Raw genomic sequence first — 16369 nt, forward strand, 5'->3', positions numbered from 1 at the left:
ATTTTTTTCATACCTGGCCGTCATGACTGCCTCTCCCCTGTCCTGGTCTCCATGCCAGAGTGAAGCCAAGTCTGTAGTGATTGTTTTTGTTGATTCTGTGTTGGGCTTAGGGCCTCTTTCTCTTGTCTGTCGTGGCTGCTGTGCCTCAGTGAGGCCTGTGTTTAGGTGCTTGGTACTACAGCTGCCACTAGGTTGAACATGGCCCATGTGCCATGGGCTCGCTCCCTCTCCCTCCTTACCCCCCACCCCCTTCCGGTCATGGCGGCCTTGTAGAAATTAAGATGGTCTCTGTGCAATCTAGCACCTGTCCTCTATCCTTTACTCTGTCCTTGCTTTTTTTTTTTTTTGTTTTTTTTTTTTTTTGTTTTGTTTTGCCACCATGCCCATGAGCCACTCCACATCCAGTCTGTCACATAAAATGGCCGCCTGTAGTCAGGTGAAAGCAGCCATCTGTGGTTTGTTGTCAGACCAGTGGCAGATGTTTGGATGTTTCTCAGCCTGTTGTTTTGAAGGTGTTGTCTTGGTTGCTGTCAGAGGGCTGAGCTTAGTGTGACCTCTCTCTTTTTCTCCCTCTACATGGCCACTATGCCATCTAAAAAATAAAAATGCACGCAAAAAACAAAACAATTAAAAAAAGCACACAAAAAACAAAACACAAAGAAGCAGTAAGTAATAAAAACACATATACAGATATTCAAAACCAAATAGTAATTGTAATAAAATCTAGATAATCAGGGTGGCCATTATGACAATCCGTCGTTATTAAAAGGCCGCCTTTTGGCCAACACACCCAGCCGGCCAGCTCTTCGTCCCCCTCGCTCATGGCCGTTTTGGCCGGCTCTCGTCTGGGCACACACTCTCTCCATCAATAATAAATCTGATATAAAAAATATACCTGATATGATGTAGTAATAAAAATTGCCACTGTGCCACTTTCTCTCCCTCTTTCTTTGCCTGTTGTTGGTTGTGTAGGGAAAGGTGTCTTGTCCTGGACATTGTGGGTCTGAGACATGTTGTTGTTGAAGGGGGTAGTTGGCGTCCTTTCTCTTCTCTCTCTAACAGAGTTATGTCTGTACAGTTTTTTGTCTACTAATAGTTTTTCAGGTTGTTCCAGCTGCTGTAAAATAAAGGCATAATGCCCTCATAGTAAAAAATATAATAAAAAATAAAAGGGCTGATATACTCATATTTAGGATGTATTCACAACACATATCCGTATCGGGTTCCATACATTTCTTTCTCTCTGCCCCGCTCCCGTTTTGACCATCAACGTGGATCTACATAAGGTAAGAGTGACATGGTACACGTCACATGGTAAGTGGTTCTGTGTTGTTTGGGGCCACTGTGCTGTAAGTCACGTCCAATAGCCGCCTGCTGTTAGACAGTAGAGGGTTGTTTGACCTGGTTTGCGGTCGTGGTGCCACGGTTCACGGTCCAATAGCCGCCTGCTGTACTACAGCCGAGGGCTATTGGACAATACCCCTCCCCCATCGGTCTTTAACTTTAGTATATCATGGCCACCAGTCAGTCTGAAACACCAGCTAAGTATGATAGGTTTTTGTACTTTCACATGGCACTCACTCACTGACTCACTCTTTCAACATTAAGCAAACACTAACATTAGTCAGGTTAGGTACATCAGAATTATAAAAACCAAAAACATCTATCATTTTCTTACTCCCTTCTCATTTTCCATGTCACTACCAGTAATGTGTTTGTAATTTTTGAATGCCTTAATTGTCATCTCTCTTCATTTCGACCTAATCTATTATTCCCTTCCATTTCCACCTAATTAGACGTGGCTGGGCTGGTGGTGCTAAGAGGCCTGTTATGGTACCAGGAGGTTTGACTTGTCTAGTTTTGGCTCCAAAAGGCCTTCTGGTGGTTGTACGTGGGAGTTTGATAGGTCAGTGGTGCTAAGAGGCCTGTTGTCTCTTGTAGTGCTAGGACGTCTGATATTGTTGTAGCTTTAACAGGCCTTTGATTGTGGAGCCTTGGACGTCTGACCTGCCTGTTTTGGATCTGATAGGCCTCTATATGTCTGTACCAATAATTAGGTGTTTGTTATTTTGAATGTATTATCAATTCTGATGTCTGTACCAATAATTAGGTGTTTGTTATTTTGAACGTATTATCAATTCTGTCTGTACCAATAATTAGGTGTTTGTTATTTTGAATGTGTTATCAATTCTGTCTGTACCAATCATTAGGTGTTTATTTTGAACATATTATCAATTCTGATGTATGTACCAATAATTAGGTGTTTGTTATTTTGAATGTATTATCAATTCTGTCTGTACCAATAATTAGGTGTTTGTTATTTTGAATGTGTTATCAATTCTGTCTGTACCAATCATTAGGTGTTTATTTTGAACATATTATCAATTCTGATGTATGTACCAATAATTAGGTGTTTATTTTGAATGTATTATCAATTCTAATGTCTGTACCAGTAATTAGGTGTCTTATTTTGACTCCCTTGTTCTCATCTGTCTCTAAGTTCTTCCTATTTTTAAATGTCTTGTCATCTTACATCACGGGGGATCTGCTGGAGCCTATCTCAACTCTCTTCAGTGGAAAGACCCCTGAACACATCAAGAAGAACAGGCCAATAATCAGGTGTTTATTTTGACTCCCTTGTCATTTCTCATCTGTATGTCTAATAATAATGTTTGTCATTTTGAATGCAGTGTCAATTCTCATGTCTGTACCAATAATTAGGCTTTTATTATTTTGACTCCCTTGTCACTTCTCACCTGTCTCTGGTAATAATCAGTTTGTCATTTTGAATGTATTGTTAATTCTCATGTCTGTACCAATAATTTGCTGTTTGTTATTTTGACTCCCTTGTCACTTCTCATCTAACAATAATCAGTTTGTAATTTTGTATGCATTGTCAGTTCTGTCTGTACCAATAACTGGGTGTTTATTATTTTGACTCCCTTGTCACTTCTCACCTGTCTCTGGTAATAATCAGTTTGTCATTTTGAATGTATTGTTAATTCTCATGTCTGTACCAATAATTTGCTGTTTGTTATTTTGACTCCCTTGTCACTTCTCATCTAACAATAATCAGTTTGTAATTTTGTATGCATTGTCAGTTCTGTCTGTACCAATAACTGGGTGTTTATTATTTTGACTCCCTTGTCACTTCTCACCTGTCTCTGGTAATAATCAGTTTGTCATTTTGAATGTATTGTTAATTCTCATGTCTGTACCAATAATTTGCTGTTTGTTATTTTGACTCCCTTGTCACTTCTCATCTAACAATAATCAGTTTGTAATTTTGTATGCATTGTCAGTTCTGTCTGTACCAATAACTGGGTGTTTATTATTTTGACTCCCTTGTCATTTCTCATCTGTCTCTCTAATAATAATGTTTGTAATTTTGTATGAATTGTCATTTCTCATGTCTGTACCAATAATTAGGTGTTTTATTATTTTGACCCTTGTCATTTCTCATCTGTCTCTCTAACAATGTTTGTCATTTTGAATGCATTGTCAATTCTCATGTCTATACCATAATTAGGCTTTTATTATTTTGACTCCCTTGTCACTTCTCACCTGTCTCTGGTAATAATCAGTTTGTCATTTTGAATGTATTGTAAATGTATGTACCAATAATTATAGCTGTTTGTTATTTTGACTCCCTTGTCACTTCTCATCTAACAATAATCAGTTTGTAATTTTGTATGCATTGTCAGTTCTGTCTGTAACAATAATTAGGTGTTTTATTTTGACTCCCTTGTCCCTTCTCACCTGTCTCTGGCAACAGTCAGTTGTTTGTAATTTTGAATGTATTGTACATGTAGCTGTTTGTTATTTTGACTCCCTTGTCATTTCTCATCTGTCTCTCTAATAATGTTTGTAATTTTGTATGAATTGTCAATTCTCATGTCAGTACCAATAATTGTTTATTTTGACTCCCTTGCCACTTCTCATGTCTCTCTAACAGTAATCAGGTTTTTGTAATTTTGTATGCATTGTCAATTCTCATATGTCTGTACCAATAATTAGCTGTTTATTTTTTTGACTCCCTTGTCATTTCTCATCTGTTTCTCAACCAATAATCTAGCAATCATTTTGAATGCCTTGTCATTGCTCATATGTCATGGGGGATCTGCTGAAGCCCATCTCAGCTCTCTTCGGCCAAAGGAACAGATCACCTGGGCAGATCACCAAACCAATGATCGCTAAGTTTGAATGCCTTGTCATATATACGTCTACCAATTATTAGGTGTTTGTTACTTTGACTGTGTTGTCCATTCTCATGTGTTTCTCCATTTCTATAAAATGTGTAATTCTTTCATTCCACCCAAATAGAGTCGGCTGTGCTCGTGGTGCGAGGAGAACTGGCCTTCTGCTTTGGATTCTGATATGCCTGTTGGTGGTTGTATTTGGACTCAGGGTTGTTTAAAAATTCTTTTATTGTACCAGGAGGTCTGGCCTGTCTGGTTTTGGCTCTAGAAGTCCTGTAGATTTTTGTTGTTTTGAAGGTGGCTGTGTTGCTTGTACAAGTTGGTCTGACCTGTTTTGGCTCAAAAAGGCTTATTGGTGGTTGTGCATTGGGGTTTGACGAGTTAGTGGGGCTGAGAGGCCTGTTTGTTGTAGTACTAAGAGGCTGACTCTGGTAGAGGCTTGTTGTAGCTTCAATAAGCCTGTTGCTTGTGGAGCTTGGAGGTCTGACCTGCCGGTTTTGGTTCCGAAAGGCCTGTTGGTGGTTGTGTACTGGAGTTGGATGGGTCAGTGGTATTTAGAGGTCTGTTGTCAGTTGTGGCGGTTAGACATCTGTTGCCAGTTTTGGCTCCAATAGGCCTGTTTCTGCGCTGGAGGTTGTTGGGTTGGTTTTGCTCCAGGTCTGTCTCAATGTAACTCTCACTGCATGCTTGAACTTTGACCTCACTATCTGCATGGGTGTCTGTCCAAATGGGTGTGTTGGTATATACGTTAGCTTGTCTAAATGTTTGCATGTCCGTTTTTGTGTATAAATGTCTGTTTCCATGTCTGTCTGTCGGAACTGCTGGAAAATGGAGCGCCCCAAGATTCTACCTGAAATTGGTAAGGCACTGACCTTTTTAAGTGAAAGAAATTTTGTTCTTACAAATGTCTGTAATCCTTCAATACGTTGTCCTTATACAGGTGAATCACATGAGATGGTCAAACAAACGGGCCTTATTGGCTACTGGATGGTATGACAAAGATCCAGAACCTTTGCTCTTGAAAAAATAACTGCCACCGGTGGAGAATGCCAGATGAAGATTCCTGGTTGGCCACTTGTAGATTCAGGACCATGAAAACTGATCCAAAAGGTCAGTGGCAGCCTGAGCTATAACTTAGCCATCCAGTGTTAGTTGTTGGCTGTGATAGCTCAGGGAAGCATATTTCTGTCCAACATTAACCATGTTAGTTAATGTTCTGAATAAGATTCCAGATAAGATGTTACACTAAATATTTAAAAGATCTTCTAGATGCATGTGCAGTGATGAGTAGCAAGTACATCTTGAGTCTGGTTTCCTTGAGACTTAAGAACCTTGCCTTCAACATGCACTTGCTCTTTAACACCACTATGGATCTACTTGTCTCTGTTTAATTCCTACAGCGAGAGCAGTTTAGCTGCTAACCCTTGGACCACCATTTTCTGTCACTGGATCATGGTCAGGCCTCCAGACACACACTTAAGGGAAGTATTGTAGATTCTGTTGTCTTTGTATCTGTCTTGTGTTCTAGAAAGTAAGCAGTCTAGTTACTAACATCTGAACTGGTCCACACTAGCATATGTAGCCTAAATCGGGATTGCGAAAGTCTTCGGTTTCATGATTCTGTCTGTCCAAGATTGGTTTTGAGACTGGCTTGCCTTTGCCTGATGTTAAATTTGAACTGTTTAACCATAATTGATCAGGCTTTGATAATGGTTTACTTCTTCTCCTTTCAGCTGCTCCCTTCAGGGATCACCACAGTGAATCATCTGCCTCCATTTAACCCTATCCTCTGTATCCTCCTCACCCACACCAACTATCCTCATGTCCTCCTTCACTACATCCAAGAACCTCCTCTTTGGTCTTCCTCTAGGCCTCCTTCCTGGCAGCTCTAACCTCAGCATCCTTTTACCAATATATTCACTGTTCCTCCTCTGAACATGTCCAAACCATCTCAATCTGGCTTCCCTGGCTTTTTGTCCAAAACATCTAACATGAGCTGTCCCTCTGATGTCCTCATTCCTGATCCTATCCATCCTCGTCACTCCCAAAGAGAACCTCAACATCTTCAGCTCTACTACCTCCAGCTCTGCTTCCTGTCTTTTTCTCAGTGCCACTGTCTCTAAACCAGACAACATTGCTGGTCTCACCACTGTCTTGTACACCTTTCCTTTCATTCTTGCTGACACTCTTTTGTTACACATCACACCTGACACTTTCCTCCACCTGTTCCACCGTGCTTGCACACGTCTCTTCACTTCTTTTCCACATTCTCCATTGCTCGACTGTTGACCCTAGGTACTTAAAATCCTCCACCTTCTTCACCTCTACTCCCCGTAACCTCACCATTCTACTTGGGTCCCTCTTTTACACACTTTTACTGTGGCTAAGCTTCATTCCTCTCCTTTCCAGAGCAAACCTCCACCTCTCTAGATTTTCCTCCACCTCCTCCCTGCTCTCACTACAGATGACAATATCTGCAAACATCATGGTCCACAGAGATTCCTGTCTAACCTCATCTGTCAGCCTGTCCATCACCACAGCAAACAAGAATGGACTCAAAGCCGATCCTTGGTGTAGTCCCACCTCCACCTTGAACTCCTATCACCCCTACAGCACACCTCACCACTCTTACAGCTCTCATACATGTCCTCAACCACTCGAACATACTTCTGTCACTCCTGACTTCCTCATACAAAACCACAGCTCCTCTCTTGGCACCCAGTCATACGCCTTTTCCAAATCTACAAAGACACAATGCAGCTCCTTCTGGCCTTCTCTGTACTTCTCCATCAGCATTCACAAAGCAAATATTGCATCTGTGGTTCTCTTTCTTGGCATGAAACTATACTGCTGCTCACAAATGCTCACTTCTGACCTCAGCCTAGCCTCCACTACTCTTTCCCATGACTTCGTGTGACTCATCAGCTTTATTCCTCTGTAGTTTCCTTTGCTACTTCCTGCTCCACAACAGCCACATCTTCTACTCTGTGCTCTCTAACATTTTCCTCATTCATCAGCTCTTCAAAGTATTCCTTCCATCTTTCCATCACACTTGTGGCACGTGTCAATACATTTCCATCCCTGTCCTTAATCACCCTAATCTACTGCACATCCTTCCCATCTCTCTCTGCCTCACCAACCTGTACAAATCCACCTCTCCCTCCTTAGTGTCCAACCTATCACACAACAAATCCTCATATGCCCTTTGTTTGGCCTTTTGCCACCTCTACCTTCACTTTACGCTGCATCTCCCTGTACTCCTGTTTTTTTTTTTTTGTCCTGAGTCCCACTTCTTCTTAGCTAACCTTTTCCTCTTAACTCACTCCTGAACTTCCTCATTCCACCACCAAGTCTCCTCTTTCCAGATGACACACCAAGTACCCTCCCACCTGTCTCCCTGATCACTTTAGCTGTAGCTTTCCAGTCATCTGGAAGAACCTCCTGACCTCCCAGAGCCTGTTTCAGCTCCTCCCTGAAAGCCACACAACACTCTTCCTTTTTCAACTTCCACCACTTGGTCCTCTGCTCTGTCCTTTTCCTCTTCATCTTCCTCACCACCAGAGTCACACCACACCACTATCCTATGCTGTCTGGCTACTCTCTCCCCAACAACTACTGCAGTCACTGATCTCTTTCAGGTTGAAACATCTGCACAAGATGTATTCAACATGTGTGCTCCTGCCTCCACTCTTATGTCACCATATGCTCCTCCCTTTTCTGGAAAAATATGTTCACTACAGCCATTTCCATCCTTTTTGCAAAGTCTACCACAATCTGTCCTCCTGCATGCCTGTCCTGCATACCAAACTTACTCATCACTTCCTCGTGACCTCTGTTTCCCTCACCAACATGTCTGTTGAAGTCTGCCCCAATCATCACTCTCACCACTAAGGATACCCTGAATCACATCCATCTCCCTCCTGAATTTCTTCTCTTCTATCCTACCTGTGGGGCATTACCACTGACAACATTCAACATCACACCTTCAACTTCCAGCTTCAGACTTATCACCCTATCTGACACTACTGGTTTACTGATTGTATGAATTGGAGAGTGATTAGCAGGGAAGTCTTAACATGGTCAGATTGGGATTGTCCAAAGTAGGAGTTACTATGTTGTAATGTTAATAATAGCTTTGTTGTCAATCATCACCACAAAAATTCTGATTAAAAATCCAGTGTTGGTTGTACTTGACCGTTCAGTCTCTGGGTTGTCTCTCTGCCAAGTTTCACTCCCAAGTAGAAACTCAAGGCCTTATGACATCAAACTTTGCGTTTCGTTTCCGGTCCTATGGGGAGGCCTCCCAGCAGGGGATCTTATCCCACCCCTGTAAAGCGTTCACTGAGACTGGGATATATCGGACGGTTTCATACATATGTGTCAGTCAGTTGACGTGGTGCCAGTCGGGACTGGGTTTCTGTTAGGGGGACAGTAAGCTTGGCAGAGACAGACAATTCAGACAACTGAGCAGTAGCTGTTGGACACTCGGTTTGAGTGTGTCAGTTTAATTTTCCATCTAGTGGTGATGATGACAGCTATGGCTCTAAAGAAATGATTAGTTTCAAATGTACAGGTTGACACCATGTTCAAGTATTGTCAGTGTTAACATTGGTGTTGGTGAGTTCAGAAATGCTGAAGCCAGTTAGTATCAAACAGGTTTTATCCACAGGTAGGGATCAGAGAAGCAGAAGATGAAGAAATCAGACGTCAGGCTGTTGGAGATTTAGTTGGTGCTGCAGTAGTACAAAACACTGCACGTAATCTAGACTCCTGTTTGTGGAGGTGAATGTAATGTTCACTTTAGCTGTAGCTTTCCAGTCATCTGGAAGAACCTCCTGATCTCCCAGAGCCTGTTTCAGCTCCTCCCTGAAAGCCACACAACTCTTCCTTTTTCAACTTCCACCACTTGGTCCTCTGCTCTGTCCTTTTCCTCTTCATCTTCCTCACCACCAGAGTCACACCACACCACACCACTATCCTATGCTGTCTGGCTACTCTCTCCCCAACAACTACTGCAGTCACAACTCTGCACGTCTCCCTTGTTCTTAAAGATGAGCACCAGTACACTTCTCCTCCATTCCTCAGGCATACTCTCACTCTCCAAGATCTTGTTAAATAGCCCAGTCAAAAACTCTACTGCCATCTCTCCTAAACACTTTCATACCTCCACAGGTATGTCGTCAGGACCAACTGCCTTTCCACTCTTCATCCTCTTCAATGCCTTCCTCACTTCATCCTTACTGATCTTTGCTACTTCCTGCTCCACAACAGCCACATCTTCTACTCTGTGCTCTCTAACATTTTCCTCATTCATCAGCTCTTCAAAGTATTCCTTCCATCTTTCCATCACACTTGTGGCACCTGTCAATACATTTCCATCCCTGTCCTTAATCACCCTAATCTACTGCACATCCTTCCCATCTCTCTCTGCCTCACCAACCTGTACAAATCCACCTCTCCCTCCTTAGTGTCCAACCTATCACACAACAAATCCGCATATGCCCTTTGTTTGGCCTTTTGCCACCTCTACCTTCACTTTACGCTGCATCTCCCTGTACTCCTGTTTTTTTTTTTTTGTCCTGAGTCCCACTTCTTCTTAGCTAACCTTTTCCTCTTAACTCACTCCTGAACTTCCTCATTCCACCACCAAGTCTCCTCTTTCCAGATGACACACCAAGTACCCTCCCACCTGTCTCCCTGATCACTTTAGCTGTAGCTTTCCAGTCATCTGGAAGAACCTCCTGACCTCCCAGAGCCTGTTTCAGCTCCTCCCTGAAAGCCACACAACACTCTTCCTTTTTCAACTTCCACCACTTGGTCCTCTGCTCTGTCCTTTTCCTCTTCATCTTCCTCACCACCAGTGTCACACCACACCACTATCCTATGCTGTCTGGCTACTCTCTCCCCAACAACTACTGCAGTCACTGATCTCTTTCAGGTTGAAACATCTGCACAAGATGTAATCAACATGTGTGCTCCTGCCTCCACTCTTATGTCACCATATGCTCCTCCCTTTTCTGGAAAAATATGTTCACTACAGCCATTTCCATCCTTTTTGCAAAGTCTACCACAATCTGTCCTCCTGCATGCCTGTCCTGCATACCAAACTTACTCATCACTTCCTCGTGACCTCTGTTTCCCTCACCAACATGTCTGTTGAAGTCTGCCCCAATCATCACTCTCACCACTAAGGATACCCTGAATCACATCCATCTCCCTCCTGAATTTCTTCTTCTCTTCTATCCTACCTGTGGGGCATTACCACTGACAACATTCAACATCACACCTTCAACTTCCAGCTTCAGACTTATCACCCTATCTGACACTACTGGTTTACTGATTGTATGAATTGGAGAGTGATTAGCAGGGAAGTCTTAACATGGTCAGATTGGGATTGTCCAAAGTAGGAGTTACTATGTTGTAATGTTAATAATAGCTTTGTTGTCAATCATCACCACAAAAATTCTGATTAAAAATCCAGTGTTGGTTGTACTTGACCGTTCAGTCTCTGGGTTGTCTCTCTGCCAAGTTTCACTCCCAAGTAGAAACTCAAGGCCTTATGACATCAAACTTTGCGTTTCGTTTCCGGTCCTATGGGGAGGCCTCCCAGCAGGGGATCTTATCCCACCCCTGTAAAGCGTTCACTGAGACTGGGATATATCGGACGGTTTCATACATACGTGTCAGTCAGTTGACGTGGTGCCAGTCGGGACTGGGTTTCTGTTAGGGGGACAGTAAGCCTTGCAGAGACAGACAATTCAGACAACTGAGCAGTAGCTGTTGGACACTCGGTTTGAGTGTGTCAGTTTAATTTTCCATCTAGTGGTGATGATGACAGCTATGGCTCTAAAGAAATGATTAGTTTCAAATGTACAGGTTGACACCATGTTCAAGTATTGTCAGTGTTAACATTGGTGTTGGTGAGTTCAGAAATGCTGAAGCCAGTTAGTATCAAACAGGTTTTATCCACAGGTAGGGATCAGAGAAGCAGAAGATGAAGAAATCAGACGTCAGGCTGTTGGAGATTTAGTTGGTGCTGCAGTAGTACAAAACACTGCACGTAATCTAGACTCCTGTTTGTGGAGGTGAATGTAATGTTCACTTTAGCTGTAGCTTTCCAGTCATCTGGAAGAACCTCCTGACCTCCCAGAGCCTGTTTCAGCTCCTCCCTGAAAGCCACACAACTCTTCCTTTTTCAACTTCCACCACTTGGTCCTCTGCTCTGTCCTTTTCCTCTTCATCTTCCTCACCACCAGAGTCACACCACACCACACCACTATCCTATGCTGTCTGGCTACTCTCTCCCCAACAACTACTGCAGTCACAACTCTGCACGTCTCCCTTGTTCTTAAAGATGAGCACCAGTACACTTCTCCTCCATTCCTCAGGCATACTCTCACTCTCCAAGATCTTGTTAAATAGCCCAGTCAAAAACTCTACTGCCATCTCTCCTAAACACTTTCATACCTCCACAGGTATGTCGTCAGGACCAACTGCCTTTCCACTCTTCATCCTCTTCAATGCCTTCCTCACTTCATCCTTACTGATCTTTGCTACTTCCTGCTCCACAACAGCCACATCTTCTACTCTGTGCTCTCTAACATTTTCCTCATTCATCAGCTCTTCAAAGTATTCCTTCCATCTTTCCATCACACTTGTGGCACCTGTCAATACATTTCCATCCCTGTCCTTAATCACCCTAATCTACTGCACATCCTTCCCATCTCTCTCTGCCTCACCAACCTGTACAAATCCACCTCTCCCTCCTTAGTGTCCAACCTATCACACAACAAATCCGCATATGCCCTTTGTTTGGCCTTTTGCCACCTCTACCTTCACTTTACGCTGCATCTCCCTGTACTCCTGTTTTTTTTTTTTTTGTCCTGAGTCCCACTTCTTCTTAGCTAACCTTTTCCTCTTAACTCACTCCTGAACTTCCTCATTCCACCACCAAGTCTCCTCTTTCCAGATGACACACCAAGTACCCTCCCACCTGTCTCCCTGATCACTTTAGCTGTAGCTTTCCAGTCATCTGGAAGAACCTCCTGACCTCCCAGAGCCTGTTTCAGCTCCTCCCTGAAAGCCACACAACACTCTTCCTTTTTCAACTTCCACCACTTGGTCCTCTGCTCTGTCCTTTTCCTCTTCATCTTCCTCACCACCAGTGTCACACCACACCACTATCCTATGCTGTCTGGCTACTCTCTCCCCAACAACTACTGCAGTCACTGATCTCTTTCAGGTTGAAACATCTGCACAAGATGTAATCAACATGTGTGCTCCTGCCTCCACTCTTATGTCACCATATGCTCCTCCCTTTTCTGGAAAAATATGTTCACTACAGCCATTTCCATCCTTTTTGCAAAGTCTACCACAATCTGTCCTCCTGCATGCCTGTCCTGCATACCAAACTTACTCATCACTTCCTCGTGACCTCTGTTTCCCTCGCCAACATGTCTGTTGAAGTCTGCCCCAATCATCACTCTCACCACTAAGGATACCCTGAATCACATCCATCTCCCTCCTGAATTTCTTCTTCTCTTCTATCCTACCTGTGGGGCATTACCACTGACAACATTCAACATCACACCTTCAACTTCCAGCTTCAGACTTATCACCCTATCTGACACTACTGGTTTACTGATTGTATGAATTGGAGAGTGATTAGCAGGGAAGTCTTAACATGGTCAGATTGGGATTGTCCAAAGTAGGAGTTACTATGTTGTAATGTTAATAATAGCTTTGTTGTCAATCATCACCACAAAAATTCTGATTAAAAATCCAGTGTTGGTTGTACTTGACCGTTCAGTCTCTGGGTTGTCTCTCTGCCAAGTTTCACTCCCAAGTAGAAACTCAAGGCCTTATGACATCAAACTTTGCGTTTCGTTTCCGGTCCTATGGGGAGGCCTCCCAGCAGGGGATCTTATCCCACCCCTGTAAAGCGTTCACTGAGACTGGGATATATCGGACGGTTTCATACATACGTGTCAGTCAGTTGACGTGGTGCCAGTCGGGACTGGGTTTCTGTTAGGGGGACAGTAAGCCTTGCAGAGACAGACAATTCAGACAACTGAGCAGTAGCTGTTGGACACTCGGTTTGAGTGTGTCAGTTTAATTTTCCATCTAGTGGTGATGATGACAGCTATGGCTCTAAAGAAATGATTAGTTTCAAATGTACAGGTTGACACCATGTTCAAGTATTGTCAGTGTTAACATTGGTGTTGGTGAGTTCAGAAATGCTGAAGCCAGTTAGTATCAAACAGGTTTTATCCACAGGTAGGGATCAGAGAAGCAGAAGATAAAGAAATCAGATGTCAGGCTGTTGGAGATTTAGTTGGTGCTGCAGTAGTACAAAACACTGCACGTAATCTAGACTCCTGTTTTGGAGCTTTGTGCCATGGTTGTGCAGTTTCCAAAACCAGACAAGGATCCCTCTGGTTTTGTGAATCAGCTAACTATGGTGTGCTGTTATGATCCTGCTCAGACAGAAAACTGATGCTGATATGTTGTAGGAGGCTTAAGGTGTCCAATGTCAGCATGATGCAGAGCAGACTACATGAAGGTACCTGGATCAGTTTCAAGGAAAGTTAGGAGTTTAAGGTAGTGAACAGGACTACAGCACAGATGGAATGAGTCTTTCTGGTTCTCATGAACTTTGAGGTATTTCTTGGCTTTATCTCTGGCCATTGTTGGACAGACAGAAGGGTGTCACGGTCTTGTGTGGCCTCAGTATATTTGTTTTCATACAGCTCACTGCTGTCATGAGCCCATAGCTGAAAACTGAGTCTTGTCGTTGATGCCGGATGTTAACATCCCTGACTGTGGTAACACATTTAGTTTACAGGGCTCCAGTTGGTAGAAGGTCTAAACAAGAGCTTGTGTTCCTGTAGAATTACCCCCATCCATCATGACCCAAAGCCAAGACTAGAAGATTTGATAAACAGTTAAAAGAAAACATCTAATTGTTCTTCCTGTTTGAAAAGTTGCAGTGCACCCACAAACCATACAGAGATAGAGGCTGAAGCAGGTCGACATGTTCCTCTGGCACTGTTAAGGCCGGGTGACTGACCAGACATCCATGGTGGACCAAGCCATCCTCGATCAGTCTCTGCATCTGTTGACCCACTGATGTGTTCAGGTATAACATTTACTTCTCTTAAACCTTCACTTACTTTGTATTGATCATGACTGTTGACAAATTGCTTTTTTCTGCTTTTTCCAACTTTAAGGAAACCTGTGAATGGGCAATGTTCTAATGAAGCCCTGGCCTCCACCTTCATCTCCAGATCTCCCATCAGAACTGATGGTAGCCTGTGTATAAAACTGATCCATGGGACTGAACTCTATAAAGACAGGAAGTGGCTGCATGTAGGATAGAGCTCCAACTCACCTGTTGAGCTCTGTATTTGTGCTGACATTTTTGTATGAACTCTGTATCATCTACACACGACATAGTTGGGGGTTTTTTTTTGTTTTTTTTAGTTAAATGGTGGAGGTGCCAGGGCAGGGTTGATATGATCAGACTTAGCAGAAGGAGTTACTTTTTTAATTTTCAGAGTTATGTTGTTGATCATCACCACCCAAATTTTAATAGAAATATAATCCTGGTTGTATTTGAGGTTTCAGTCTCTGGGTTGTCTCTCTGCCAGTTTTTCACTCCCAAGCAGAACTTCGAGGCCTGGTAGGGTCCAATTTTGCGTTTCGTTTCCAGACTCATTGGGAGGCCTCCCAGCAGGGGATTTTATCCCACCCCTGTAAACCTTTGCGTTGCGAACGTAGGGATGTGTCAGGCGGTTTCATACGTACATTTCGGTCGACGAGGTACGAGCCGGGAGTGGGTTTCTGTTCTTGTTCTTGGGGGCAGTGGGCTTTGCAGAGACAGACAACTCAGACAACTGGACAGTAGCTGTTGGACACTCAGCTTGAGTGTGTTAGTTTAATTTTCCATCTACTGGTGATGACAGCAATGGCTCTGAAGAAATGATTAGTGTCAAATGTACAGGTTGAAGCATTGTTTTAAATATTTTTAAATTGTGCCATTATGTTATCGGCTGAATCCCTGTGAATTGAGTTAATGTTTGAGGTTAGTGTGTAATTGTCTATTTCAGTTTTGATAATAAAAATGTAAGTTAAGATAAGAATTTGTTTTTCTTTGGTTCACATTTCTGTCCCACACTGATGGGGTATTTACCATTGATCTCAACAAGAGAATTTCTAGTTTAGCTCTTGTCCACCAAGAAGGAAGTTCATTAAGTGAAGTTTTGTTTCACTGTTTGAAGTTGGGTGTTGGTTTCTGAAAATCAGTAAGTAGAAGTTTCAGGATTCATCACTTCAGTAAAAAGGTTGGCACAAACCGTTTCATTTCCACAACATAATTTTTTCTTTTGCACTCCCAAAACCTTCTAGTTTTATTTTTCTGAGAACCTCTTGTGGTAAATTCAGTGTTAGTGGCTTTAAGGTTAAATAAATTTTAGGTGAGTGACTCAGGGAAATAAATAGGTGACCAGTGCCTGGGGGCAAACTCACTGTTGCACAGCTACAGATCACAAGTCTCTGTGTGTAGCACTGGTGATATGCTCTGGCTAATGACCCGTCCTTCTCAAGTAATAAGTAGTAAAAGTTCACACTTAAACATGTTGGATTGTGCATAAATATCTAATCAAAGAATCCCACTCCACACTACTAAACAGAAAGTAAAGTGTTAGTTTTGCCAGAGCCTAACAAGTCCACGTTTGTTTTCCAACTTTTGCACCAGATTCCAAATTGAACATATGTCACTGAATATTTATATGTTTAAAAAGATAAATGATTCCTTCTAAAAAACAACCTGAAATTAATTTCTCAGAAATTTGAAGTACCAGCCAGAAAATATGAAGATAAGGTTAAACCTGGGCTTCTTTTGGTTAAAACGTAATTTATTTTAGCCTTTTTCAGCAGTATGTACTTTTTGAGATATAATTAAAATGGTGTAACATAGAGCCTAGACCTTGTTTACAACCTCATCTAACCTAGTTTTATCCATCATCTAGACATTGTTTGGCCAACAAGTAATGTGCTTCAGTCCAGTGTCAGTTCCTGTATGGTTCCTGATTTTTTTCCTAACATTGGGCAGGTGTTTTCTTTCATATGAATGTACACGGTTTTATTAATGGAAAAGCTGAGTATTACTG

This window comes from Mastacembelus armatus, chromosome 20 (genome assembly GCF_900324485.2).
Source record: "Mastacembelus armatus chromosome 20, fMasArm1.2, whole genome shotgun sequence".
Taxonomy (NCBI): Eukaryota; Metazoa; Chordata; class Actinopteri; order Synbranchiformes; family Mastacembelidae; genus Mastacembelus; species Mastacembelus armatus.